The sequence below is a fragment of the Canis lupus genome, chromosome 5 (assembly GCF_048164855.1).
Source record: "Canis lupus baileyi chromosome 5, mCanLup2.hap1, whole genome shotgun sequence".
Taxonomy (NCBI): domain Eukaryota; kingdom Metazoa; phylum Chordata; class Mammalia; order Carnivora; family Canidae; genus Canis; species Canis lupus.
Window position 1 is genome coordinate 31,428,379 of NC_132842.1, and position 27,941 is coordinate 31,456,319.

General features: G+C 40.7%; 1 long non-coding RNA gene across 1 annotated transcript; it reads left to right on the forward strand.

The window, feature by feature from the left end:
- Positions 1-922: 922 nt before the first annotated feature.
- LOC140633440 (uncharacterized) lies at positions 923-25,308 on the forward strand. The gene is made up of 3 exons (XR_012031050.1): positions 923-1,191; positions 24,585-24,737; positions 24,836-25,308. It is a non-coding gene; the product is annotated as an uncharacterized lncRNA (long non-coding RNA).
- Positions 25,309-27,941: the final 2,633 nt, after the last annotated feature.

Sequence of the window (27,941 nt, forward strand, 5' to 3'; positions counted from 1 at the left end):
CCTTGATGTTCCTTCTCCATCTGATCCAATCACTGTCAATCACATCTAGCACAGCTTTGAGACATGGCCTCAGAGGGGGCGAATCATTGGGAAAGGAGAAAGTTTATGTAAAGCATGAATCCAGGCTGCTTCTGAGACAATGGAAAAGATAGAATAGATTTTAATTCCCTACAATAGTGAAGTGACCGTTTGCCTCGTTTTTTTTTTTTTTTTTTTTTCAATTTGCTTTTCAAACCTGAGCTCCACCAGAGCACCTGCTTTCTGCCCAAATTCCCACCCACCCCTAGCAATGGGGAAAATCAGGGAGATTAGTAGGTGTGTGGTGATATGTTCACTCTGAGTTTTAAATATCATAAATATTTTCCCCTATAGTTCATATTTTCTACTTTAACTCTGAAATGTAACTGGGCCATGAAAATCCCAATTTTCCCCTAAACAGAAGCTCTTAAAAAACTTTTTATCATTGGTTAGGAGAATAACAAAGGATCGTACATTGTTTAATCTATTTGGGTTTCTTTTAAAATGAAAAAAAGTATATTTTCTTGGAAATTGTACAATATTCTGAGATAATGAATATTCACCATTTTAGTAAATATATCACATAAGTATTGATTCATCAACTATTCCTTCATTTATTTGTTTTATGACCTCTTTGTCTTGATTTTTGGCACCATACCTGCCATAAAAAGTGTTAGCTTCAAATAAATTTCTACAGTGTAAATACTGAACTCAACAGACCTGTATTTTTCCTTGAACTTAAAAACATTATAAAATTACAAGCTTTCTTATAGCAACAGGAACAAAAAAGAACACTAAGCTTTTTCCCATTGTTTTTAAAGTTCAAGTTACAGAGCCATCACTCAAACATCGGAACAATGAGGTCAGTGTATTGGCTCTAATCTGGATGCCTTGGGCTGAGTGGATCAGCCAGTGACAGCAGCATGGCCTCTGACTCAGCTGCCTCTGTGTTCAACTCTTTTCCTTTAGATTCCTCTCCAAATCATGGTAAAGATGTCCCCAGCAGCTCCACACTACATGAACCTCAGTACTCATTCTCCCAGAGGGAGACTAATTCTCTCCTGTGCAGTGTCCATATTAAACTCAGGTATATTGGATTTCTAAAATCATGCTCTCACTCCTGGACTGTGGAAGGGAAAAACTTATCATCGATCTGGATCATGCCCATTCTGTGTGAGTAAACTTGGATGCACTTGATCAGGGGTGGGGCGGGGGGATAATTTTCAAAAGAAACAAAAGGGGAAGGGATGCTGGGCAAAATGAAACATTTGATGACATTTTAGAGGCAAAATAATTTTGTAAAATACTCGTTCTGTTTATCTCATTTGCCTGGGGAATTCTTTGACTCTCTGGTCACTTTGTAAGTAGTGGCCTCAGCAAGAAAAGTGCATTTTTTTTCTATGGCTTATTCTAAAGCCCTGCCAATACTTTTGAAAATAATGATCAGTGGGACATTTTAAAAGGAAATTTCTCTAAGTGATGCTTCTCTCCATCCCTTATATTGACCTTCACCAAGCTTACTTAGGTTAATCTATGTATCATACATATATATGTGTATACGTAAGTATATGTATTTTGTATGTGTATATAGATAGGTTAATCTATATGGTGATTCATTTCTTTAATGCTGTCATATTATCAATTTTGTCAGTTATTAAGATTTGTACCAGAACCTAATACTAATTGCTCTTGCAAGAGGGACAAGAATATGCTCTCCCTTTTTAAGATTTTATTTATTTATTTATTTGAGAGAGAGAGAGAGAGAGATAGACAGCACAAGAGGAAGAGGCTGACTCCCCCTGAGCAGGGAATCTGACACAGGGCTCAATCCCAGGACCCTGTGATCATGACCTGAGCCAAAGGCAGATGCTTAACTGACTGAACCACTCAGGAACCCCCCAAAAACAATCTCTTCAACAAATGGTGTTGGGATAACTGGACAGCTACATGCAAAAGAGTGAAGCTGGACCACTTTCTTATACCATGCACAAAAAGAAACTCAAACTAGATTAAAAACCTAAATGCAAGACCTGAAACCATAAAAATCCCAGAAAAGAGCACAGGTAGTAATTTCTCTGATATTGGCCATAGCAACATTTTTCTAGATGTCTTCTGAAGCAAGGGAAATAAAAGCAAAAATAAACCATTGGGACTATAGCAAAATAAAACACTTCAGCACAGTGAAGGAAATAATCAACAATCTAAAAGCCTACTGAATGGGAGAAGATATTTATTTACAAATGACATATCTGATAAAGGTTTAGCATCCAAAATATATAAAGAACTGGGGAATGCAAAGTGGTTCATTGTAGAAAACAGTACAGAGGTTCCTCAAAAAGTCAAAAATTCTACAATCCAGCAATCTCAATACTGGGTATTTACCCAAAGAATACAAAAACACTATTTCGAAGGGAAACAAGCACCCCTATGTTTATAGCAGCATTATCTATAAAAGTCAAGCTATGGAAGCAGACTGAGTGTCCATTGACTGATGAACAGATATAGTAAAGGTGGCACACACACACAGTGCAATATTACTCAAACATCAAAAGAATAAAATCTTGCCATTTGCAGTGACATGGATGAGGCTAGAGAGTATAATGCTGAGCAAAGTAAGTCAGAGAAAGACAAATGCCATGTAATTTCATTCACATGGGGAATTTAGGGAATAAAACAAATGAGCAAGGGAAAAACAGAGAGAGTTAGAAGCAAACCAAGAAACAGACTCAACAACAGAGAACACACCACTGGTCACCAGATGGGGAGGTGGGTGGGGCCCAGGGGAAATAGGTGATGGGGGTGAAGGAGTGCACTTGTGATGAGCTCCAGGATATGTATAGAAGTCTTGAATCACTACATTGTCCACCTGAAACTAATGTACACCATATACTAACTATACAGAAATTAAAATAAAACACTTCAAAAACTTTTTAAGAACCGTAATTGCCATTCTTAGCAGATAGATTATCTTCCTTGTTTAAATTACATTCTAGCAGCTTGCACACAACTGTAGAAAGATCTCTCATAATGGAAGAAAGAGCTCAAACTAGTTCCTGATCACCCTCCAAACCTCTCCTGTCCTGACGTTTATGCAAAGACAGGTTTGTGTTATCTACATGGGCCCACCATTAAGTCTTGACAGTCCATGTGCATAACTTCCAATTTCTCCTACTGCTATCCCCTTCAGCTCTAGTCCTTCGGTTTTATGAACCATCAGAGGCTCGTAAGACAACATGCAGTTGGCCTTTGGTCTTTCTGCCTGAACAAAGCCTGCACCACTGGCTTCACTTGGAGTGCATAGGAAGACAGGTACATTATACTAAAGTCTGAAGAAACAAGCCCAAAGTAGTTCAGATAACTGAACATTTTCCCAGAGCAATGCTCGATCCTTTCAATACCAGACGCCAAGTGAAGAGATAAATAACATTCCAAGACTTAAGTGTTAGCATCTTATCTGTGTGCACAGAAAAACACAGAAACTTCCACATGTCCAAGGGAAATTCTAACAACGCAACAGCATCATGAATCTGTCATCACAACTTTGAAAATCTGTAGAGTTTTTGTACCCGGTAATATAAATGTGTGTGGGTATCAACACCTGTGCACATAAAGAAATTAATTTCCTTATGCATACATGTATAGGTTTATATGTGCTCATGACAAGGGGTAGAAATATGACATAGATCATTTTCTTTGGAAAATGCCATAACTGACAGCAAACTAGTGATGCCTTTGTGATTCAGTGGCTCCTGGGATTCCACAGGGTGGCTGCCCAGTGGGCAGGGCACCAGTGTTCCGCCTTCAGTGGCCAGGTAGGAAAGGACTACTTGCAACAGAGAGAAATGCCAGTCAGAACGATAGTGACTTTTGTCCTCATTAAGAGTGTGTGAGGGTTTTCACAGCTCCACCCGTTTCCTGTTTAATATGCAGTTTGGACATTTTGAGGAAGAAATCTAATTTCAAAATTGTCTACATATGTTTAACGACAACCATCATGCTGTTTGAAAGCACATCACTCTGAGTGACATATGTCTTGTGTGCTACTTGCGGTAGGTCCAGAGATTTTTTTTTTTCCCTGAAACAATTTTCTTTCAGCAGAAAATATTATACTGTTTCTGAGTAACTAGACAAGTTACCTGCTATAGAAACTGTTTGCTATAGAAGCTAACTATATGGGGATCCCTGGGTGGCTCAGCGGTTTAGCGCCTACCTTCGGCCCAGGGCGTGATCCTGGAGTCCCGGGATCAAGTCCCACATCAGGCTATCTGCATGGAGCCTGCTTCTCCCTCTGCCTGTGTCTCTGCCTCTCTCTCTCTCTCTGTCTTTCATGAATAAATAAATAAAATCTTAAAAAAAAGAAGCTAACTATATCACAATGTTTGGCCCTGCACATTTATATAAAATCGATAGGACTGATTCTTTTTTCTAACCTCTTTATAAGTAAAAACCCAACATATAGAGAAGTATTGCTCCCAAGGCTTTCCCTTTCTGCAAAAGCTTCAAATGGGCTTTAAAATTATCCTCTGAGCAACTTCAAATTTGTATGTAAAGGCACATGCATATGGTATATTCTTATCCTACCCAAATCCAGTATAACTTTCAGAGTAAAAACTCCCACCGCTCTTCAAACAAGAAGAAGACCAAAAATAACTTGATGCCATTTATCATTTGTGTGAGTTCTCAATACCAGGAGCCTTCTAGACTGAGGGAAATTTCCATGAAATTCCATTGTATGCCCATGTGGTTGGAACATAAGGATGAAGGGAAAGCTCACCCCAGGTCTTTGGCCCTCCCTACCATTATGATAGGATTCACTCCATTGAGAGTCAGGGAAACTGGAAACTAAAGAAAAGAAAACTCATGGTGTTGGAAAGCCAGCACTGAATGGGAATCAGAGGTTAAATCCCTGCTGTAGGGTATCAGCAAAGTAGGCTACCCATCATCTTGTTCATGTATATTTATGTCTTCCACCTCCATCCATGAATCCACAGCCACCTCATCTCTACTCTGCAAAAGGCACTGTGCTCATCCATACAGGAGATGCCAAGAGGGGTGGAGGAAATCCTGTTCTCATGAAATTTATGGGCTAGATAAGAAGATACAGGTACAGCCCCAGTGCTGTGTCAGCATTTATAAAGCTCTTCCCCAGCCACTCCTGCTGCCGAGCACACACATGGAATACTTATAGGATAGTCACTTGCCAGCTAGTGGAATTATATATACCAAGAAAATGATGTAGATATTTAGTGATATTATTTCAGAGGTGTAATATCCAAATTAATTAGTGTAAGAAGTCAGATATGACCTAGGCTTGATGGGACAGATGTGGGACTGATTGAAGTGTGAACCCCTCTCAAGTGCCTCCTGTCACCCCCATCTCTATCAACACCATTCACCACTGGTATTTGTATTTCTAGAGCCCTCTGTAAGGCATTATTCTGGAATGGTTCATTTCAGGAAATAATAATGGCTGGTTTTTAGGTCTGTGAAGTTGGTCAGTTTGAGTATGGATGACCATGCTTTCCATGTGACCCCATACAACCTGACTATTTACCTAAGAAGGCTGAGCAAAGAGAGATGGGCTGCAGAATCCTAGCTTTTAAAGCTTTGCAGGGGCAAGTGTAACACAATAAGAAATATATATATATGCATATATATGGTATTAATTATATATAATATAAATACATAAAATATAATAATATATAATATATATCTGTGTATATATAATACATATGTATTGATCTACTATGTGTATATATTTCCTGGGTGACAGAAGCATCTTTTTCTCTCACGAGGCAATGCTTGGTGGCCTCTTGGCTAGGGGCTGGTTACCAGAAAGCCCAAGCCATGATGAGAAGCTTGGAAATTCCAGCCCCACCCCCATCCTTTGGAGAGGGGAGAAGGGGCTAGAGATTGAGTCAATAACTGATCATCTCTACATGACGAAGCCTCCATAAAAATCCCTACACTGTGGGGTTGGGAGAGTTCAGGTTGCTAAATGCTTCCTAATGTGAGAGGATGATGTACACCAACCCCACAGAGACAGAAGCCCCTGCACTCAGGAGCCTCCTGGAGCTCACCTATGTACCTCCTCATTGGCCTGTTTGTCTTTATCCTTCACTGTATCCTTGGTAATAAACCATAAATGTCAGTAAATTGTTTCTTTGAGTTTTGTGAGCATTTAGAGCAAATTGTTGAACCTGAAGAGGGGGGATGAGTTGCCCACTCAGACAGAAGTGTGGGGACCATGGGGACCTTCTACTTGAGAATGGTGATCTGAAGAGGAGGCACTGTTGTGGGATTGGCCTTCCCCGGTGTTCTCAAGGCTAACTTTGGGCGGTTCGATTTGAATGAAATTGTAGGACAGTCCCTTGGTGGATGCAGAGAATTGGAAAACTGCTTGGTGTGAAAAACTCATGCATTTGACATCAGAAGTAGAGAAAGGGATTTTCCAATGTTCAGTAAATATAGAACGGTCCAGCCACATTTGTCAGAGTCCCTGAGAGGGGCTGCTGTGGAAGGTTCCCAGGTGGCCTCTCCAGGTTCCTGGGGTCTGTAGGACCCATTTTTCATCACACCCCTCTCAGCACTGTCCTCTCCCTACTTCCTCTGCACCCCACTCCTCCACCCCGAACTCTACCTGTCTTTCCACCCTTCAAAAATAGGCCAGCCTCAGGGCCTTTGCACGGTAGCTCCCTCTGCCTGGACTCCTGTTCTCCAGGCATCCTCAAGTGCTCACTCCTCACTTCCTTCAGGCTTGGCTGAGACATGACCTCCATAGAGAACGCTCATTCTGTCTTCCTCTCAAAAACAGCAGATGGCTGCCTTCCCCCTTTAATGGCAATTATTGAAACCTGACTGCATATTTTATGTCTAACATCTATATGTTTATTCCTCCTCTGTCCTCTCTGCTTTCTACACTCATGAAACCTTTGTGGTCAGACATTAGATGTTTCCACTGCTCTTTTCATGTACACTGCCTGGCACATAATGTTCTCTTGAAAATATCTGTTGAATGAGTGAACTACAGGCAGGTAGGAATCACAAATCATCCATTGTGTGTTGTGTATTTTCCTGAAGCATTTTTTAATGCTCAGGATCAGGAAACTAGGCAAACAATGCTCTTGCCGTTTGCTTTTCTCATGGGGGAGACAGTTAATTGAAATCTGTGATAAGTGCAGCAAATCCAACCCTTTGAGGACTTCAACTGGTTCATTCTGTGTACTTTGTTCTTGGTGAGGCTACAGTGAATTCAGCTAGGCATCCGAAAGGACATTGAGTGATAACTTTAAGGCAGGGCTATTATTCTTAAATCCATGGGGATGACTTTTAAACTGGATGGATCTACTCCTCTTATGAAAATTTTTTTAATACTTCCCTTGGTATTCTCTTCTCCTGCTTTGGTTTTCCTCTGAATTTCTAAGTCTACATGTTTTGTCATTTTGGGTCCCTCCCTCCAGGGCTCTTGGTCATCAGAGGTTATCCTTCCTATGAAAAATCCCTAGATAGGGAGTTCTGTGAAATATTTCCCAGTGCACTATAAATAGGGACAGCTGGCTTTGGTTCCCAATTCCTGCTCTTTTGTTTTCCTACATTTTTTTTTTTTTTTGGAACTGTAAAAAAATCTAGCACGTCTAGATGTGCTATCGCTTACATTAAAAGAACATAAAATGTCTTTATGGAATGCCAGGAAATCCTAAAATTAAAATTAGATTATTGTATTTGTGTTTTTGTTCATTCACCCAACAGATACTCACTGTGTCTCTGACATGAGTCATGCAGTATGTTAAAGTGCTGGTGCTTTGAGATGGACGCGGGCAGTCCCTATTATAAAGCAAACCATTGTCTGGATGTGGGTGGTACTCTGTCCTCATTTTCCTCTTTACTGGAATGATGCAGGCTGAATAGTCCCAGAGACAAACTGGTCATTAAGTCTGCCTTCTGCCCCTCCACCAAGTCATTTTGTCATGTTGCCTCCATGTAACTTCACATTTTTGTCTTTTTCCCTCCCTGTTCATTATCTATTTTTTAAGATTTTATTTATTTATTCATGAGAGACACACACAGAGAAAGGCAGAGACGTAGGCAGAGGGAGAAGCAGGCTCCCCGCAGGAAGCCCGATGCAGGACTTCATGCCCTGAGCCAAAGGCAGATTCTCAATCACAGAGCCACCCAGGCATCCCTCTCTCCAGCTCTTTATTGACACACTCTTCCTTCCAGCCATCTGTGGAAACAATCCAATAATTCATGCACGTAGTACTGGTCAAGAAGGTTGAGTTGCACACCTGTAGGTATGACCATTACTATGCATCCCCCATAATGCTACCCGGGGTCCCAAGGTGTGAATTTGTAGTGATGGAAAATTGGGGGTTTCTGGAAGACTGCCACATAAAGTAACTTCAGAGGAGGAGATCCCCACCCTAAACACAGTTTACTTCTCAGGCCCTTAGTGGAAATCTCTCTTTGTGAACCAAATAATTATTTTCTCATTGAAAACCTGAGATAAATGGGAGATATTGCAGTCCTAACAGTTATTCTTAAAGACACCGTCTATCAACACCCACCTCATATCTTATCCACAATGCAGTTTTCCCCTTTCTTCAAAGCATTATAGAGAGTCTCTCCTCGATTTCCACAAGCCAAAAAGATTACTGAGAATGCTCTGAAGTACAATCATAATAAACAAAAATATAAGAACACATAAGTGGTTTCCCTACTAAGGTAAATCCACATGGGATAAGGAAGAGATTAAAGCTTTCAAAAAGAATATTCATGGCTTCTTATTTTCAGAGAGGGAGCTGAATAAGAAACCCCCCCTATAGGTAAGGATACAGCTGGACCCTCCTTCTAAGTAGAATAAGCAGGCAAGGGCTGGGGACGGGATGGAAACAGTACAAAGCCCCACCATGCTTCACCTTTGCCGCTCCCCGCAGCTGAGCCTGAACATTCATTCCTCTCTCTCAGTTACGCACCAGGAGGCCAGGACATGTTGATGTAAGTAGCCCCTCATACCTGAGTGTGAATTACAGAGCCGATTAAAATTTTAACAAAGGCAAGACTAAGTACAAGGACATAGGTTATTGGAGGGAAGGATGCTCCCCCGTGATCTGGGAGCTAAGACTACAACAATGAAGATCATTAGAGAAAAAAAAAAAATCACTCAGAAAAGTTGATTCAGACTCATTCGAGCAACAGCTCAGTGAATATATTCATGATGAACTATGCTAATGCTCACTCAAACAAGAGCTAGGATGACCCACATGGACGTGCTTGTCCTGCGCTTTCTGAGTGATGAAATCATCCCCCTTCTGTTGTCAAGGTATTAGCGCTTACGTTCAAAATGGGCTAATGCCCATCAGGCCATTGCAGTGCATTAGCCAAGTGATGATTACAACCTGAACACAGACGCTATACATTTTAGCATACATTATCCAGCTAAGATGAGTTTTAATCCTCATGCATCCTGACTGTGATCCAATAAAAGTTTAATGGCACATTAGAGTAGATGCTTTAGATTTATTCCTACAAATATCAAAGCGAGCCTTGGTTGAATGAGTCTGTCCATTAACTTTTGGGGACTTGAAAGCCTTCTGTGTCTTATATGATGGCTCTGGTATTTTTGTGTGTTTATCAGAGAAAAGCAGTTTCCGTTGGAATTCCTGATGTGAGTTTGTTTGCTATTGGCTTTAAAAATGCTTTTGCTTCTATTCGCACGGGGTACAGGCAGACAAATGTGTGGCTGTCGGACTGTAGTTCCAGTGAACTGTTCCCACGCAGGGCTCCTACCCAGGCCCCATCTCACTTGCCACAGGTGCAAAGGCTTTAAGACTCTGAAATTTTCTTTTTGTGCGTCAGTCCAAAACTATTTCATGACTCCCTGATTGTTCCGACATCCTTCCTCCTTGAAAACAGATAATTTAAGAGCTTTCTGAAATCTTTATTACAATCATGGCTCAGGTAACTAAGATAATGAAAACATCCCCTAATTTCTACCTGCCACAGAATGAGTCTAATCTTCTAATCTACAGCATCTGTCTCCCTGCGACCTACCCCGTGCTGGCTGTGGGGGACACGGTCCAGCCCTGGGACAAGTTCCAGCTCACCTGGCAGTCAGGTGTCAGATTTTGTTGGGGGTAGTTTCTGTGGTCGCAGATGCCAATAGGCATTGGGTGACATGCAGCCCTTCCAGGCAGGGAAGGCAGGGCAGGGTGCAGAGACGCAGAAGAGCAATATATATTGCATTTTAGACTTTATTCTCCTGCCCTCACACCTGGCCAAGGTGGCTTAGGAAATATTATTTCACCAGGTAAAATTAGAAGCACTTGGAATCAACTTGTCAGATCTAAAAAAAATTTAGAGATGGAATCAATTAAGCTGATGTTTATTTCCCATAATTAACCCATCATTAAAAGAAAACAGGTAAGGCAGATATTTTTGGCCTGGATTAGCTATATGTTTACCTTGGTTTGCTCACTCTCTTTGTACTCAAAATATTCTTAATACCCTTGCCTCTGAAATATAATGTATTGGGTTGGCTTTTTTTTTTTTTTTAATTCTGGATGTGAAATACAGAAAGAAATCATATAACACACATCTCTGTCCTGCAAAACTTCCATCTTATTCAATGTTCACTATTTCCTATCTTATCATATTGTTATTTTTGCATGCTTATCTTTATTGTGTTTCCCGACAGAAGGGTGCATGCCGGAATCAGTTGGGACCCTTCTATAGCAAAGAGCAAAGCATATAGTCAATAAAACTATGTGCTAAGCTCTGAATACATGAACGAATATAACATTCAAATTGTAAGCTTAATTGTGACACATTCTTCTTGTCACGATTGTCTTGCTGTTGTGCCCATCCCTAAGGAATTGATCAGAGATGCAAAGTATGGCAGGTTCCAACACCAGCTTGGAAACTCCTTTCCTGAAGATAATTCCCTCTTGGAAAGCCACAGCATCTGCATCATCCACCTGTATCACTTATAGGTAAAATCCGAGTCGCCAGAGACACACTTAATTATCTCTTTGTTAACCGTGACATGTGGTGACTCTACACATCCTGATCCCGATATTTTTGTGAAATTAATTCAAGTGACCTACGGGCCTTTCAGCAAAACCCAAAGGAGCAAGGGAATGAGATTTCTAAAGGAAAACCATATGAAACAAAAACAGTTTAGAAATAGTTAACAACATCTATTCAGCTATCTCTTTAAAAATCAAACTCGGAAAAAAAAAAACACCTCTTACATTTTTTTTTTTTAGTTCAGATATTTTAGGGGAGAAAAAGTTCCATAAATGAGCTGAAAATTCACATGATGTTTTGTGATGCCTTCATCTCACCGTAAAAATATTCAAGAGAACCAATGTTGCTTAAGCTATTTCTTCTTTTTCAAAAGGATGGTCTTTTTTTGCTAAAGGTCAATGAAAAGCTCTGTACCTGATTCCTCTGCCAGCCTTGAGCATGCCCTCAAGGCAAAATTAGGATGGGCCTGTGAAGTCACAGCAGGGGTAGGAGTGGGGTGGGGGGACCAGAGGAGCTTCTCACTTAATGAGAGCCTGGGTTCTGACCCCTGTGGGTGAGTGCTGGGGGTGTGCACGCTCAGTCCTTCCTGCAGCTGGGAGGTGAGGGTCTTCTGTTTTCAGATGAGGATGCGAGGCTGAGAGCCCTGACTCACCCCAGGGCATAGAGCCCCTTCACGGGGACCCAACCTCCTGACCTGACCTCCTGACCTCCTGACCTTCACCCCATCTCCCCAAGGTGTTGGGCATCTTCAGTCTCTCAGCTGCTTGTTCTACATGGAAAGATGTGGCAAAGTAATTTCCATGGAGCTAAATGACTGTCAGCCGCGCTGTCTTCCCTGGTGTTAACTTTTACCCCAAGGAATACGCTTCTGATGATCATTTGTGTCGGGGTTTTCCCAAGAATTTATGATTTCATACTAGCAGCAACCTGTTTTTTTGTTTTGGTTTGGTTTTTGTTTTATTTATTTTTTTTAGCAACCTGGTTTTAACTGTTCGTTGGCTGTTAGGCTCTGTAAGTAGAAAATACTAAAAAAGCTAAAGATTTGAAAATTAAAAAAAAAAAGAAGAAGAAAATAGCTTCCCCCCACCAAACCTTTACAGGGTAATTTATAATTTCCTGCTCTCTTAATTCTTACCGAGTTTCCTCCTATATTTCTTTTCCTATGTGAGAACTTTAATATCTGCTGATGATAATAATAGATATTACCAATCTTTAATAATATATGTTAATTATATATGTTTATATGTAAACATATACATTTAAACATATATATAAACACATAAATATATTCAGCACTAAAGTGAAACGTATAGATCAGTCATTTTACTGCCCCGAGCCATGTGATTCCCTTGTAATAAGTTAAAATATAAAATTCCATTACATTTGACTTTTATGCCTCTTTCTTTACACTTTCTGTTCAGGTTTTTGCAAAGCAACATAGAAATGGCTAATAAACAAAATGTTAATTCTGTTTGTGATAAAGCCATTTTATTCCAGGTGATAAACTAAGATATTAGCCATTAAAATATTTCATACTTAATAGGGTTTGGGGTAGTATCTACATTTATGAATAATATTTGACAATGAAAAGGGACTTGGAAAAATAAAGGATTGGAGTTTCCTGGTTACTAGAATTTACAAATACAGAGAGATCAAGTAGCGTAACCAGAAAGCTCCAGGAATTTCATTTTTGGGATAGGGTGTTAAACGTGATTCAGACTTTCTATTGATTTCTTCTCTTTTATTTACTGAGGGGAGGAGATGGGAATGCCAGAATTCAAAAGTATAGTCAATCAATAGTTTCACTCTCCTATTTATCTTTTAATTCTAGAATATGAGAAATAATAAAAAAATCATATTCGTGACTTTCTCATGATCTAGACAAGCTTAAGGAAGAGGAGACAAATAAAACAAAGCTGGTCTTCATCTGTGGCAGGCAGGCAGGAAATCATGGCAAATGGTGATGACAACTCAGTTTGGTTTCCTTGTCCAAGCAAATGCACAGCTCTAGGAGCTTCCCGCCTCTGTGTGGGCTTGGCCAGGAGTCAACGTGAGACTGTGAATGAGCATCTTCATTCTTTTGTACCTTCATGTTTCCTCATCTGTAAACACTGAGCATCCGTCTCCCATCAAAGTGATTTCTTTTATTGTTTTTAAAGATTTTATGTATTTATTCCTGAGAGACACACAGAGAGAGGCAGAGATAGATACAGGCAGAGGGAGAAGCAGGCTCCATGTAGGGAGCCTGATGTGGGACTCGATCCTGGGACTCTGGGTTCATGCCCTGAGCCAAAGGCAGATGCCCAACCACTGAGCTGCCCAGACGTCCCATAACTTCTGATTCTACGTTACTAAACAGTGAAATGATGCTGGAGGATGAACTGGGTTCTTTTTTTTTTTTTAAAGGTTTTATTTTATTTTTTTATGATAGTCACACAGAGAGAGAGAGAGAGAGAGGCAGAAGGAGAAGCAGGCTCCATGCACCGGGAGCCCAACGTGGGATTCGATCCCGGGTCTCCAGGATCGCGCCCTGGGCCAAAGGCAGGCGCTAAACCGCTGCGCCACCCAGGGATCCCTGAACTGGGTTCTATATAAGCTCTTAAATATTATTTTTGCAAGTTGACACAATATCAGTATTAGAATTACCTTGAGATGAATGGAGAATCAAAAAATGTGGTTGTTTTTTGTTATTGAGGAGGGCTTTTGATTTGAAGGGCCTTTTTTTGTTTTGTTTTGTTTTGTTTTGTTTTTTTGGCCTTTGGATCTGCTTTTCCACCTTGGCTCTATGCACCTGACAAACGCGCCATCTCCATTCCGTGGTTCATGCTCTGAGGGAGGAGCTGACTTCAGCTGCCTGGCTTCTCTGAAGGAAAATGAGCATCAGACACTTGGGGAAGGGGGGGGTGCAGGGAACTTCTCAGAGGTGTGACAGGACTCCAGATTGGTTTCTGATTCACTAATTCAAACAGGTCCTTGGACTCTAATTAACTTCTCCCCAGCCTGATATTTTCCTCATTCACCAATCACAAAGGAATGATTATAGAGCTTTACAGGCAACAGCATCCATTTAAACTGGGTCTTAAACAAGGATTCGAAGGAAGTTTGAATCATCTCCACGAACAGGGGTCATCAAATCTATCATAAACTGTAAAACTATAGAAGCTGCAGATGATACGTGTTTTCTTATTTCTACGACGTTTTTATTTATTTATTTTTCTTAGGGAGGTAGTTTCACTGAGTCCTAAGGAGACTTCGGGTCATTCTTGACATATGAAGGGTAGATGTCTTCTTCTTCAAATAATTCTGGGTTCTTTTTACTCTTTTAGAATAATTTTTATATGCATGTGTGTGATTCTCTGAAAGCCATTTAAGAATTTTGATTAGAAAAAAAATTTTTGATTAGAACTTCAAAAACAATATATGTATTTGTCTTCTCTTCTTGCCTTCATTTTGTGTGTATATATATCATATATACATATATAAGTAATATATATGTATATATAAAATATGTATACATTTGTAAAATATATTCAAATATTTTTCCCTTCATATATATATATCTGTTTTATTTTTTATTTTTTAAAAAGATTTTTATTTATTTATTCATTAGAGACACAGAGACACACAGAGAGAGAGAGAGAGAGAGAGAGGCAGAGACACAGGCAGAGGGAGAAGCAGGCTCATGCAGAAGCCTGACGTGGGACTTGATCCCAGGTCTCCAGGATCACACCCTGGGTCAAAGGCAGGCGCTAAACCACTGAGCCACCCAGGGATCCCCGACTGTGTGTTTTAAAGCCTTAATTCACAATGTGATGGTCCTTGGGGATGGAGCCTTTGGCAGGTAATTGGGTTTGGATGAAGATGGGCATGGAGCCTCCATGGTGGAACTGGTGGCCTCATAAGGGGATGAAAGGAAGGGACTACAGGCGGCTCCCTCTCTCTCTTCACCACATGAGGACACAAGTTGATATCTCTCTGCAAACCAGGAAGAGGTCCCTCACCAGGAACTGTATCAGATGGGATTTTGATCTTGGACTTGCCAGCCTCCAGAGCTATGAAGAATGATTGCTGTTGAAGCTATCTAGTGCTTCCTGATTCTGATGTAGCTGTTTCAGCTAAGACCTTGGGAGTATTATTTTTAAAAACTTATTTATTGGTCCTTCAGAGTTTTGGGGTAGCTATTGTGAAATATTTGTTTAATTAGATTATTATTACATCACAATTGATTTTTTTGTTGGTGTGTAGTAATATTATTTGAGTTCTGATCTTGTAGCACAAAGCTTTTTGAATATTCTTTTTTGTTTAATTATCTATTCTCTTCAAAGCTCATTGAGAATGATCCTATGGTCAATGGCAATAATAATTTTATTTCTTCTTGGATGAGCTATTTCATGGAATGATGCTCTGTTTGTATTCCCATTAATGCAGGCCATTCAATAAATTGGTCCCAGAGTGTGTTCATTTCCTGAGGTGACTATAACAAAGTACCACAAACTGGGTAGATTAAAACAGAAATTTATTCTCTCACAGTTCAGGAGGCCAGAGGTCTGAAATCAAGGTGTTGGCAGAGCCCTTCTAACCCCCAAGGTTGTAAGGAAGGATGGTTCCCTGCCTTCTTTGGCTTCTGGTGGTTGCTGGTAATCTTAGTTTATGGTCCTATAAGCCAATCTCTGTCTATGACTTCCCATGGCTTTATTCCTTGTGTGTGTCCATGTTCAGGTTTCCTCCTTCCTATAAGGACACTTGGATCAGCGACTGCTCTAATCCAGTGTGAACTCATATTAACTTCATCACACCAGCAAAGACCTTGTTTCCAAACGAGGTCACATTTGCAGGTTCCAGATGGACATAATATGTTTTTGAGGTGGGAATACTATTCAACCCAGTAGAGTCCACTCCCTGGTACCCCAAAATTCATGTTCTCTCATGTGCAAAATACATTCACCCCATCCCAACATCTTCCAAAGTCTTAAGCCATTCCAGCATTAACTGTAAATCCAAACCTCATTTAAATATTACCGACTGGAAAGAGTTCCAAATCTCATTAACCAGATTACCTAAATCAGGTATGGGTGAGACTCTTGGTATGATCCATTCCGGGCCAAAATTTCTTTCCATCCATAGAACAGTGAAACCAGAAAACAAGTTATTTGCTTCCAAAGTACAATGGTTGAAAACAAAACAAAACAAAACAAAACAAAACAAAACAAAACAAAACCAAAGCACAATGGTTGGACAGGCATAGGATAGACACTTCCACTCCAAAAAAGATGAATGGAAGGAGTAAGTTGGGGAGGAGGAGGGCACTGGTCTAGAGAAAGTTCTCGACCCCCTCCAGGCAAGTTGCTGAGAACCATCCTCTGTAGTTTGATGCTCTGTCCTTAGGGCTCTCCAAGAGGGTAGCTCTGCCCTCTCTGGCCTCTGGGGCCACAGCCCGGGATGTCAAACAGACCAGCACTTTTAAATGTGAGCATCCAATGCAGTTCCTCCTTGGACAACCTGCCCGAGAAGGTCGATCGGATCATGAGTCACACTTGTAGTCTCTTTAACAAGTGGTTTTCCAGTCACACCCTTGGCCTTGTTTCTAGAGCATGCTATCTGGAAAGACAGAATTTTCCAAATCATCAAGTGCTGGTTCCTTTCCACTTAATTTAATGGTCCATTGCTCAATTTCTTTCTCTCTCTCTCTCTCTCTTTTTTTTTCTTTGGTAGCATTTTACTACAAAGAGTAAGGAGGACAGGGGTCACATCTTCCAGTTTTGCTTGGAAATCTCAGCTAAATGCTCAAGTTCATTGATTACAGGTCCTACTTCCTACCCAGGGGCAGAGCACAATGTGGCCAAATTTCTGACAGTTTGTAACAAGGTAGCCTTTCTTCGAGGGTCCGGTAGTGAGCTCCCCGTTTCCATCAGGGACCCTGTTTAGGGTTGGGGTTCCCTGTTGTTTCTTCCTTGTGCTGAGTTGTTTCCTGTGTGGTAATTTTTTTTTAAAGTTCATGTTGAGTTGCCTTTGTTGTTCGATGCACCCTGTGTTGTGGGACATTTGTACAATTTTTATATCTGTCATGCTTTATTTTATTACAGTTCCCATTGTTTGCTGATTGTATGCAATAATACAATTGATTTCTGATCTTTTAAAATTAAATTTGGGATTTCAGTAGTTGTTTTGTAGATTTCCTAGGCTACTTTGTGTAAACAACCATAGTGGTGCTTCATTTCTTCCTGATGGTTTGAATTTTGCCTGGTACAAGTCCTAGCATCACACTGTCTTTGTCTCCTTTTATCTGAGATTGTCTTCATTTTACCTTCGTGTTTGGAGAATATGTTTATTGGATGTAGAATGGTGGTGTGGCAGTTTATGATGTTGTGCCACTGCCTTCTGATCTCCAAAATTTCTGACAAGAAATCAGAAAAATATTTGCACCATTTTTTTTTTTTTTGTATATGGGTAATGTATCATTGTTCTCTAGCTAATAAGTCAATCAGAGAAAGACAATTATCATATGGTTTCACTCATATGTGGAACATAAGAAATAGTGAAGGGGACCACAAGGGAAAGGACGGAAACTGAGTGGGAAAAAATCAGAAAGGAAGACAAACCATGAGAAATTCTAACTCTGGGAAACGAACAAAGGGTTGCAGAAGGGGAGGAGAGTGGGGGGATGGGGTGACTGGGTGACAGGCACTAAGGAGTGCACTTGAGGGGATGAGCACCGAGAGTTATACTATATGCTGGCACAATTGAATTTAAACTAAATATTTAAAAAAAAACCACTATTTCTTTGGTTTTTAGTATTTTGACTATGATGTGCTTACTCATTTTATGCACACCCACTCTTGTGATTCACTGAAACTCTTGGTTCTATAAATTAGATTTTTCATCAAATTGAGGATTTTTCAGTCATTCTTTTCAATAGTTTTTTTATGTCCTGTTTTCTCTCTCCTTTGCTTCTGGGACCTAGTTACATGTATGTTGGGAATTCAGATATTATTCACTTCGGTTTTCAACCGTCTTTCTTTGTTCTTCAGATGGAAAAATATCTATTGATCTGTTTCCAAGTTTACGGACTCCCTCCATTGTCAACTCCAATCTGCTGTGAAGCATATTTACATCATATACTGAGTTTTTCATTCTTGCAATTGGGACTTTTTAAATATCTAGTTTTCTGATGAAACTTCTTATAGTTTTACTTATTGAGAGTATATTTTCTTTTATGCCACTTAGTTAAAATAGGTAAAATAAAATCCTGTCTGCTTATTCCAACCAAGATATGTTCATTTGGGAATTGGTTTCCATTGATTATCTTTTCTCTGGAGAATGGGTTAAGTTGTCTTTTCTTATCTGTCTGCTGAATTTGTACTATTTCCTGAATATTCTAAACATGTAAAGAGTCTGAGTTCCATTGTATTCCTAAATGGAATGCTGATTTTCTTAGTTTCAACAGATAAGGAATTATCTTGGACTCATAAACATTGTCTCTTTGGTGCAGCTCCAAATTCATTTCAAAATGCTCTGAGTCTACCCTATGTATGCATGGTTCAAAATTATGCAGTCAGTTGGCCAAATTTCTTACATAGGATTTGGTGCTCCATCTCTCTGGCTCTGTTCTTTTTGGGGTATCTTCCTTACTTTCTAGTGGTAATGATTATTTCAAACTCTCTCCTGTAGTTTTGAAGGCCAGAAAAAGTATGGATTTTCCACCAATGTTTTATCCTGTAAGAGCTGAGTCCAGCCTGACTCTCAGGCTTAAGCCATTAAAAAAAACAGGAAAATCACCCTAGGCCATTCTTTCTTCTGAATTGATTCTCTACTATAATCTTCCTGCTTTTGTTCACTCTGCTACCTCTAGGCAGTTTTTAAAAAATTTATCCAAGTTTATAGCTGTTATTTGTGGGAAAATTGGTCTGGCAGGAGCTTCCTTGGCCATGCCGAAGTAGAACACATAAAAAGTGATTTTGCATTTTCTTTGGCTTGAGCCACCAATTATTTCATCTAGCCAAAATATATTTTCTCTTAATTTACCAGCTTGGGAGTTCCACAACCCTTTGATGATATTACTTTGGACTCTATATGCGTAAATATCAGAGTAGGATTAAATTTCTCACAAAAAGTATGTTTCCCCCCAAATCAGAGTCCCATGCAAATGTCTAGTTCCCTTGTAGTATTTCTGGTCCTGTTTGGGGAATGTTTCTATTTCTAGAGCTCTTATTATGAACGGCATTCCTTTAAGAGTCTCGACACTGGACAACCTATTTGAAGTTCCCAATCTTGTATATGTTTAAGACAGCGGACCGTGTTCTTTCCTCATGTGCGTGTTAAAACATCAAACACTATGCACACTTCTTTTCATAGCTGGGAAACTATCATCCACCTAGGAGATTTTCACAATCTTTACTGGACTGAAATAAATAGAAAGGCGTGGAAATAGTTATTAAGTCTCACATAAGAGACTCCTTGATCAACGAGCAGGAAAGATGGCCACAGCTTGATGAAGGCACTTGGAACGTGATAGGATGACTTATTTTCTGACTCTACCAGACCAAAAACGTTTCTAGGTCCATTAGAGAGACAAGTCTTAATCACATAGAGTTTACAAATCTTGTTAAAAATGATGGGACATATGCAATGTTAGAATCACTACCCTACTCATAAGTGACTCTCTGAGATGACAGAAAGAATGAGCCAGAATGGCAACCAAATGTGTGTTATTACTATGTAGTTCATGAGAAAGTGATAATAGTTTTTGTTGCATGTTTTGATTTTGTGTAAAGAGAACCAAAATATGATTTTTATGTAATAATGAAAAACTTCTGGAGACATCAATTGATATAAAATTGTTTGCAAAATCAAAATCCTTACCAGGAACTATTATAACATTAAAAAGAAAGTTCTTTGGAAGCAATGACTCACAAAAGAGTGACAAGTGCCATATGCTTAAATGCTGAATCATGCCAAGAAAATCTCAGTGGTTTGGAACATTATTTTTACTACTGGTTTAGCGATATTTTTGAAAATCCAAATATATAATTAAAATGGCTAAAAGCAATACATTAAAATAATAAGTAGTTTAGACTTTTATTGTAAACAAGCTATATTTTGATAAAAAAATTCCTATCTATTATTTTCCCAAAAACTCCAGACAACTTGTGTGCTCATTTGCTATTTATGTTTTCCTAATAATTTACATTCTGTATTGAGTTACAGTCTGTGGCATTAAGAATAAAGATTTTGTCTCTGGCTGTTATCTAAAAAGGCAAAAAAAAAAAAAGTAGTATCTATATATTCTTATACAGAAAGAGTATTATAAGAAGTCCCTCAAGCTATTTCAATCTTCATGGAAGTTCAGATAATCAGGAGGTATATTTATCATTAGCATTACTTTTATTTTTTTTTTATTTTTTTATTTTATTTTTTTTATTTTTTAATTTTTTTTTTCATTAGCATTACTTTTAAAACCAAAGCACAATAAAAAGAAAAGAAGCAAAGATTGCCTTTGAGTCCAGGTTCTATCAATCACTAGTTGTGTACGTGTGGGCCTCTTATTTAAGATCTCCATTTTGTAATTTGTAAAATACAAGTTCTTTCTATTAGCTTCTTCAAAAGATTGTTGGAAGTTGCAAATTATACAATATGTGTGAAAATGCTAGGCACGATATTAGGATACGGTGGTGGAAGCTCCAGAAATGAGAGTGGTTTTAGGTTTTTATTTTATTTTTTACCCTTTTCTCTATATTCACAGTTTGTAAATTTTAAAGACATTATAGTTTCCAAAGCAATCGTGGAATTTTATAATACTTTTGATTCTACTTTAAATGGGTCTTAACCACAGGGTTGTTTGAACAGTGTGGTCTATTAAGACCAATCATATTAAAAAAAAAAAACTAACAAAATACAAGTTTGAAATCTCATAGTGAAATGTACTAGCTAGGAATTCAAAGAGAGAGAAATCTACTGGGAGAAATGACTAATCTAAGTCATTTTGATGCAAGTGGTATCTGAAAGTAGAAGAGAATAGGCCACTCTTATGTGCCAGTAAATATTTTTTTTTTAAGATTTTATTTATTTATTCATGAGAGACATAGAGAGAGGCAGAGACATAGGTAGAGGGAGAAGCAAGCTCCAAGTGAGGAGTCTGATGCAGTATTTGATCCCAGAACTTCGGGATCATGGCCTGAGCCAAAGGCAGATGCTCAACCACTGAGCTGCACAGGTGCCCCTGCCCAGTAAATCTTATCCAGGGGATAAATTGTGCCTTTACAATTAAACCCAAACTAGCTTGCTCTGCTTGTGATCAAAAGAATCATGACAGTGACTGCCAAAAATGTAGGTTTTCCAACGCGATGAATGGAGTGTGTTTCCAAAAGAATGCAAGTGCCACTTAATCAAATTGAGGACTTCACATTTTCAGGCACTTTGTTTCCTATGATTCTGATAAATTCAAAATAAGGAAATTGTTTATCAGCCGGAAGAGATGTGGCCACAGGGCATTGGCGTGGATGATGGACTAAGGACTTCAGGAAATCTTCTCCTCTATGAAAGCCATGAGAACATTGGCAACAATGATCAGAATAGACTTTTTCAGGGATCCCTGGGTGGCGCAGCGGTTTGGCGCTTGCCTTTGGCCCAGGGCGTGATCCTGGAGACCCGGGATCAAGTCCCACATCAGGCTCCCGGTGCATGGAGCCTGCTTCTCCCTCTGCCTGTGTCTCTGCGCCTCTCTCTCTCTCTCTCTCTCTGTGACTATCATAAATAAAAATTAAAAAAAAAATAGACTTTTTCAGCGCTCAGGAAATTAACCAAAGACAACAATCCAGGGAGTGTTTATTAAAATGACAAACAAACAACGAACTGCTTAATCTTGGTAGGAACAGTGAGTCTTGTGGAGTTTTAATATAACTTTTCCCATTTCCCCTTCTGCTCTCTCAGCTGTGCGGTAGCCTTGGAAACAACACACAATCTTGGGGAAAACCGGAGCCTGGCAGCCTCCGATGGCACAAGCCCAATTCCCAGAGAACTGTCATTATTTTAACCGTCTGTGGTTCCCAGAAGACCCCACTCATCAGTCTTGTCTTCATCTGACCTGACTCGGAGATTACTCAGAACAACAGTGTTTTGCAGGGCATTTACTGAAATCAATCAGGCAACATTTTCATTTGCCAGTGGCTCTAGGTGGTTGGTTTGCCTACTGATGGAGCATGCCCAGCAGTAGGCAAACCAACAAGGTGAAAAAAGATAGCTGGAGAAGGTATCTTGAAGGGGTGTCTAAGGCTCTGGCCTGTTCCTGGGAACCTGGAAGGCTACGTGCGTGCATGGAGCCCTGCTCATGCCCAGAGCTATGCCCAGGGAAGACCTAAGACATGTAAGCTCCCACGTTTGATTGACCCCAAGATTCTTCTCAAGGACAAAGTGATGCTGAGGCGGAGTCTTGAACACCAGCATAGAGCTGATGGGCTCAGTGGAGACTTAGAGATGTACTGCGTCCAGGCATTTAAGGAAATTTCTCTTGAATCATTTGCTGATCACTAAGCCAACTAAAAAACAGACAAAAGATACAGACTCTACAGAACTGGTTCTAAAAATTCATTAACAAGGAACCACAAACACTTCATGTGTATGTGGATCTGATTTCCAGTGTTGACATTGCATTATTTAAAATTCCCCATTTTTCAACAAAAGCCACTATATGTGCAAAGGAATAGGTAGGTCTGACCAATACAAAGGAATAAAAGCAGTCGCTAGACCCCATTCCCGAGGAAGCCCAGGTATTGTGCTTAGAAGGCATAGGTGGCATTCACAAAAGTGCTTGTGCACCATTGGATGATGCCCCTCTACCCCAAATCCATGCCCATCGAGAACTTCAGAATGTGAGCTTATTGGAAAACGGAGTTTTTTCAGATAGAACTACCTAAGTTACGGTGAGCTCATACTGGATTTGGGTGGGATCAATGAGTATTCATAGGACTCTGTTCAACACCAGCAGAATACACATTTTTCTTTTTTTAATTTAAAGGTTCTACTTATTTATTCGAGACATAGAAAGAGAGAAAGAGCACAAGCAGGGGGAGCAACAGGCAGAGGGAGAAGGAGAAGCAGACTCCCCGCTGAGCAGGGAGCCCAATGTGGGGCTCAATCCCAGGACCCTGAGATCATGACCTGAGCCACCCAGGCGCCCCTAGAACACACATTTTTCTAAAGAGCAGATGGAACATTCTCCAGAATAGATCACAGGATACGTTGTAAAATGAGACCTTTTTTAAAGTTAAAAGTACTGGAATCATGAGCTATCAACTCAGATCACAGTGGAATGTTATTAAAAACCAGCAACAGAAGAAGAATTAGGAAATTGACAAATATTGTTGAATGTCTAGAAAAGGCAAATCCTCTCTCTCTCTCTCTCTCTCTGTGTGTGTGTGTGTGTGTCTCTCATGAATAAATAAATAAAAATCTTTAAAAAAAAGGCAAATCTGGAGAGATGGATGTTTCCAAGGGGCTGGGGGCAGGGGGTAGAAAGGGGCATTGCTGCTAGTGGGTTATGGGATTTCTGTTCTCTTATGTGAAAACATTTGGGATCTACACAGTAGTGATGAATGTACAACTTTGTGAATCGGTATACTGAGAACCACAGAAGCGTACACTTTAAAAATGTGAATTTCATGGTATATTTTAATCTCATTTTTAAAAATGTATGAGAAAAAAAGGCATAGCCACGAGACAGAGAACAGACCTCATGACACACACACATGCTATAAATATATATATTTTATATTTTTACATATCTATTTAACAGGAGCACTTAAGGCTAGGAATGGACTAGACACAGGGACTATTTTCACAGGAGCAGTACAAGCTCACTTCCTGCATTTCGAGCAACCTTGATTTTGTAACCAAACCCACAACGGCATTCATTATATAATTGTCTGTTTAAAATATACTGATTCAGTGAAACCAGTGAGTCTTTAATGCCTGCTCATTTACGTGGTAGTCATGAAATCTCACCCAAAGACTTTCCAGGCTGAATCATAACAGGATTTGACATATTTGGGCAATTTTTGACATACTGTTCACATCACCTCATTTCATCCCCGCAACAACCCTTTCAGTTAAGACTCTTTTGTTCTCATTTTCTGTACTAGGAAAGCCAAGGAACAAAGCACTTAGGGGTCATAGGCAAGATACCCTGATAAAGCATTGAGGGAGGCAGGAGCCGCCTCCTAATCCCCATTCTGAAGTTACTGCCAAAACACACCGAAGGGAGAACTCAAGCTAAGAAAAGTGTCTGTTAATTGAAGTGCTTAGTGAGAACATTTCTCCTACCGGCTTACAAAAATCCTGCCAATACGTAGTGTCACTGTGTTGAATGAAACGTTCCCTCTGCGTTACTGGTGATGCCATCCTTCTTTGAGTGGTTTGAAGGACCATTAGTCTCTATCAGGTTACACTGGGGCAAAGACTTCATAAGCGTCCCGTTACTTTTTAAACAGACGTTTTAAATCTGGCTCGTTCGCAGATTAAAATCCATTAACACTGATCTCTGTTTGTAGAAAATACCAGGACACCTGGAGAAGTCATTATGAATAAAAATAGGTCTGTTCCTCAACCCGATTCCTTAGCAGGGGCATTCAAACATCAACAAGGACACTGCAAATGCCCCATGAAACCTGACCTGGGTTGGTGATGGTGTCCCCAAGTGACAGGTAGGCGGATGGATGGGGACATCTGGGAAAGCCTGGAGCCCTATTTACGCTGGACTTCCAGCAGCTTCTATAATCAGTGCTTTCTCTGTGCCACCTAGATTTACTTGGCTGCGCCACCGGAATCTCTGAGTGGGAAGTGAAGGGACCCAGCGTGTGTCTGAGAGCTCTGTGACTGGCTCAGCCAACACCACCCAGGGAACAGTGCCTGAAACCCAACCGGCCTCGAGTCAGAGGTGGGGAAGCCCTAAAGATGTGTTCCCATGACTCACACTGTGACCTGCAAACAGCCAGTGGGTGCAATGCCTAGGGAGCGTTGACTTAGCACGGTGACTTTGCCCCTGCCACTCCTGGGTGATTTTGATTTGGACTGAAACAAAACACAGACGAGAACAAAATGTGATGAAGAACTTGCCCTTTCTCTAGAAAATCGAGGCCTTTGCAGAGTCATGGGTTAGCTTCCTTAAGCTGCTCTGGATGCTTGTGTTTACAGGGAACATGAAAATCCAGGAAACTCGGGCAGAGCTCATAAACGTGGTGGAGGAAGAAATAAAAATAAAATTAAATTAAACTGCGTGTGTGTGGGGGTGGTTTTAATATAATTGTAGTAAACATGTTAATTTGTGCCATTCTTTCTTTTATTTATTTTTTATTTTTTTAAATTTGTGCCACTCTTAAACAGAAAGGTGTTTTACATGTTGCTGAATGAATTCTTTCAAGCTTTTCCTGAAAAAGACTGCTTCAAGTTAAACTTCTTTAAAAAACTATTTTATTACTTTTTTAGAGTGGTTTTAGAGTCACAGCAAAATTGAGGAGAAGGTACAGAGATTTCCCATATGCCTTCTGTCCCCAGCCCCTCAACATAGCCTCCCCCTCTATCAACAGCGCCCCCCACCCAACATGATGGAATATTTGTTACCAAGGATGAACCTATGCTGACACGTCATCATCAGACAGAGCCCATGGTTACCCTAGGGTCGCTTTTGGTGTGGTACATTCTATGGGTTTGGACAAGATGTTTGATGACCCGTATCTACCATCAAGGTATCACACGGGGTGGTTTCACTGCCGTAAAAAATCCTCTGTGCTCTGTCTTCATCTGTCCCTCCTCCAAACCCTGGAAACCACTTATGTTTTAGCTTCCTTTGTGTGTCTCTCTAGTTTTGGCTTTTCCAGAATGTCATGGAGTTGGATCATACATGTGTAGTCCCTTCAGACTGGCTTCTTAGGCCATCCCTCCAAAGGTTTTGGTTAATAAAACTCACGTGTGACAAATTAAGGAATATCGCCATGAAAATACAATTACAGACTTGCCGTAAGTTAGCCCTTCAGTATTGGAAAACTATATATATATATATATTTATATATATATATATATATATTTTTTTTTTTTTCTGCATAACACACTCTTCTAAGATTCAGTAGCTGCAGAAAACCATACTCATGAGCGTTTCTCTGTGAAGGCACAAATGCGTCCACACTTGGGTTCTTGGGGAGACATGGAAACTGAGCTGAAGAGAAAGGAACTCAAATGTCAGACGAGGCTTCAAAGGCACAAAAGTGCACTGGCAGACAACGTGAACGTGAGAGATAATCTCCGTGTCGGCCAGAGACAGATGCGAGGGATGGACTGTCTAGCTGCACACGGGCCGCAGATGGGAGCAGAGCCTGGCCTGGAGGAAGGAGCACTGAAGACAGCATTAGGGGAGGCACGTTTGTAGGTTGGCTCATTCCGAGTCTGTGAGTCACAAGCTCAGAGTTAAAAGACGAGAAAACATGGGACATATAATCTTGTTGGCTGTTAATGCCATCGGCGTCCTTTGTGGCTGACAGGGCTCCTGGGAGACGGGCCCCAGGATGGGACGCATAGGACAGAAGCCCAGGCCATGCCCCCCAGGAGCTGAGCTGTCCTGTCGCCTTGACATGCCACACTTACAGTTCTCCCACATGCACACCAAAGGCCAGCTCTTTCTGAGAAGTTAGAGGACAGAAAAGGAAAAATACAGCCTGGAACGAGCCAGGGCAGCAAAGACCGGCACTGGGCACCGTTCACTCCATCCTCTGCAGGGCCTGCCTGCCCACGCGCTGGCCAAAGAGCAGGAGAGAGTCCTGTTGGGGTTATCGGCTCATATTTAAGTCAAAGTGAGTTTTGTAAGCGCCGCCAGACACAGGGTAAAAGTAGCTTTCTACGTCTAGCTGGCTGGCATACACCTTTGGTTAATTCCCTGCAAAGGAGATATTGCATAAATGCTCTCTTGGCTACTTCTTTTGCAAAACTCCGTGTTCCCTCAAGAGTAGCAGAAACAAAATCTGTGTGTTTTTCATCATGTAAAGTGGTTTAGTTGCCATAATATGACTCTTGTACGTGGAGTCCTTTAGCTTCCTTTGTGTGTGGTGCCACAGTTCAGCTCCTGGTCCTGCCTGCATTAATCACCTTGCTGAACCCGCACCCCCCACCTCCCCTCTTTCCTTTCTGTTAATAGTTTCAGCCCAGCCAGGTGTACACTCTTTCTCAGGGGTCACCCAGGGTCAGAGGGGGTGGAGGAAGTGGGAGAGAGGGAAGGGAAAGTGTGAAGAGGAGAAGGATGAGGAGCTGGAGGTCAGGGAGTGGGGAGAGTAAAGAGAATGGGATCCATGGAGGACTCTGCAAGATGCCAGGCACATAGGCTCCATTTACTCCTGACTGCTCTTACAGCTTCATAACGCATGTCATGGACACTTTGTGTCACTATCCTCTGGCACCTCTATTTCATCCTCCACACTTTCCTAAAGATTTGTGGTCAGAGACAATGATCTCTGTCTACTGTGTTGCCCAGGAGCCTGTGCCCTCTTAAGCTCCTGTAGAGGCAGGGGCAGGTGATGGGAAAGTGGGAAGTGGGAGATATTGGGGGATTTGTTACCTCCTGATGCCCTACAGCACCAAGTTTTAGAGACACAGCTCCTGCTGAGAGGCCGTCCTGTGGCTCTGGAATGTACTGGTAATAGACACATGGTGGCCTAGGGTGGCAGTGGCTTCCTGCAGCTGCTGGTCTCCACTCCCGTCACCACCCATAGGAGAGGGCATTCAGATCCCTTCACAGCCAGCACACTGCACCCCTGCTGCTGTGAGTGATGGCTGTGCAGGCCACTGTCATCTTCTGTAAGGAATCATTGGAGCCCACAGCTCCTGGCCTGCCAGGTTATGTATGCCATGCTCTCCTCCTCAGG